Here is a 2500-nt window from a genome sequence, read left to right on the forward strand (position 1 = left end):
TTATTTTCCAATGCGCACTTCCTGATTTGCATGGACAAATCGATACGGAGAAGCTTTAAGGTGCCAAGAGGCCACTGGCTGCAGACACAAAATCTTACCCCTGGGTTTTGCGCACTTTTCCTCGGCAAGCTTGAGCTCTTGACGCAGTAGTGTGACATCTCTACATCACACACACACACACACACACACACACACACACACACACACACACACACACACACACACACACACACACACACATGCTGTCTATATACTTGTCTGTCTGTCTTTGTAACCTTAAACTCTCTCTGTCCTTCTGACTCTCTGTCTCTCTTTTCCATCTCTCGACTGCTACCTTTATCTGGCTGTCTGCTCTCTCTCTCTCTCTCTCTCTCTCTCTCTCTCCATATATATATATATATATATATATATATATATATGTGTGTGTGTGTGTGTGTGTGTGTGTGTGTGTGTGTGTGTGTATGTGTGTATATGTATGTGTATGTATATATATATATATATATATATATATATATATATATATACCTATATATATGTACATGTGTGTTTGTGTGTGTGTGTGTGTGTGTGTGTGTGTGTGTGTGTGTGTGTGTGTGTGTGTGTGTGTGTGTGTGTGTGTGTATGTGTGTATATGTATGTGTATGTATATATATATATATATATATATATATATATATATATACCTATATATATGTACATGTGTGTTTGTGTGTGTGTGTGTGTGTGTGTGTGTGTGTGTGTGTGTGTGTGTGTGTGTGTGTGTGTGTGTGTCTTTCTCGCTCTTTTCTTCTGAATTAAGTTAATGATATAAGAATGTCGCACTGCATGTTGTAATCATGACAGTATCATAATTATGTATATTTATGGCTATTTACGCTTATAATATTTCTGTTGTTGTAGTTGTTTCCGATATGTTTGTGTGTTTCGTGTAATTGTTTATTCCCATATTATCCTTTCCAGACCCCCACTTCCCCCATTTCTTCCTTTTTTTTCTTTCTTTGCTTAAAAATGTTCTCTTTTTTTTCTTAGGGCATGATGCAAAAAAAGCTGTATAAGCTTATTCTTTTACCCTCAATAAAGATCAGTTTGACTTGACTGGACTTGACTTGACCTTTTTTTTTATTATTCTTAATTGTTTTACACTTTCTTTTGTTTCTGTTGAGCTGCGATTCAATCGTACTTTTGACATTCAGAGATGTCCTTCAGTTAAAAACAGTATTCCCGCCTTTGGAGAGCTTTGATCTGAAATCAGCACGTTTTACATCGCTCTCTTGTGCTTGTGTGTGTTTGAGGCTCGCTCTTTCTTTCTTTCCTTTTTTTTTCTTTCTTTCTTTCTGTTTTTCTCTCTCTCTTTCCCATTGCATTTTTTCTTTCTTTCTTTCTCTCTTTCTTTCGTTTTCTTTCCTTCTGTCTTTCTTTCTTTCTATTTTCTTATCTTTCTTTTCTAGGCCCAGTGCGTACTTTCTTTCTTTCTTTCTTTCTTTCTTTCTTTCCTTCTGTCTGTCTTTCTTTCTTTCTATTTTCTTTTCTTTTCTTTTCTAGACCCAGTACGTACTTTCTTTCTTTCTTTCTTCTTTTCTTTATGTCGTAGTCTCTTTTTCGATAGCCTGCTTCCTTCTGACCTTGCTGAGTTTTTTTGGTTTTTTGGGGTTTTTTTGTTTTGTTTTTTTAATGTTTTGTTCGTCGGTTCTTTTTGTTCACATCCTGATATTATGTACTTGCTAGATTAGTGTGGTCCGACTTTTTGGTAGTGTGTTTGTTTTTGTAACACTGTTGTGGACACTTGCTTGATTGAGATTTTACCAAACTGACCTTGTTTATATTTTGCTAGCTTACTGAAATATGTGTGTATGCATGTGTGTTTAGATTTTCTATTGTTCATTTTGTTTGAAACTCGGAGGTTACAGTTTTGAGCATAATTCCCAGTATGAATTTCGTCGCATGCTACTTTAGTTATATTGGTTGCAGGGTTTAGCAGTGTAGTTATTAACGTAATTTGTCCGCGTCTTTTGAATTAGGAAAGAAAAGACAGATTTTCATTCCTAATTTTCTTTTTTAGATTTTGAGTTGGGCTGTAAATAAGAACAGCAACGACGAACTAAATGAACGATTATTCTAGGATTTTTTTTTTAAACTGCCGTAATACATTGCAATACTTCTATCACAAACTTCCATTCCCATTCTACATAAACTAATATCCATTAAGTCTGCAGAAAGAACATTTTCATGTGTTTTGCTCATCCAACAACAATCGGTGAAAATGAAGAGCTCTGTTGATCATACTTGAAAAATACAAGTCGCCCAAAGGTCGATAGCTGGACACGTGAATCTGAACCTTGGGTCTGTCAAACTTTCGCACACTCGTAGCAAGCCACAGCTTTCATTGACTTCAATAAATAAATAAATAAATAAATGCCTAGATAACCGAAGAGAAAGGTTGTGGCAAAGAGACTTGGCATGATAGTGAAAGGGTTAGAAGAAAAGGAGGAAGGAGGGAGGA

Source organism: Babylonia areolata, chromosome 2, assembly GCF_041734735.1.
Source record: "Babylonia areolata isolate BAREFJ2019XMU chromosome 2, ASM4173473v1, whole genome shotgun sequence".
Lineage (NCBI taxonomy): Eukaryota > Metazoa > Mollusca > Gastropoda > Neogastropoda > Buccinidae > Babylonia > Babylonia areolata.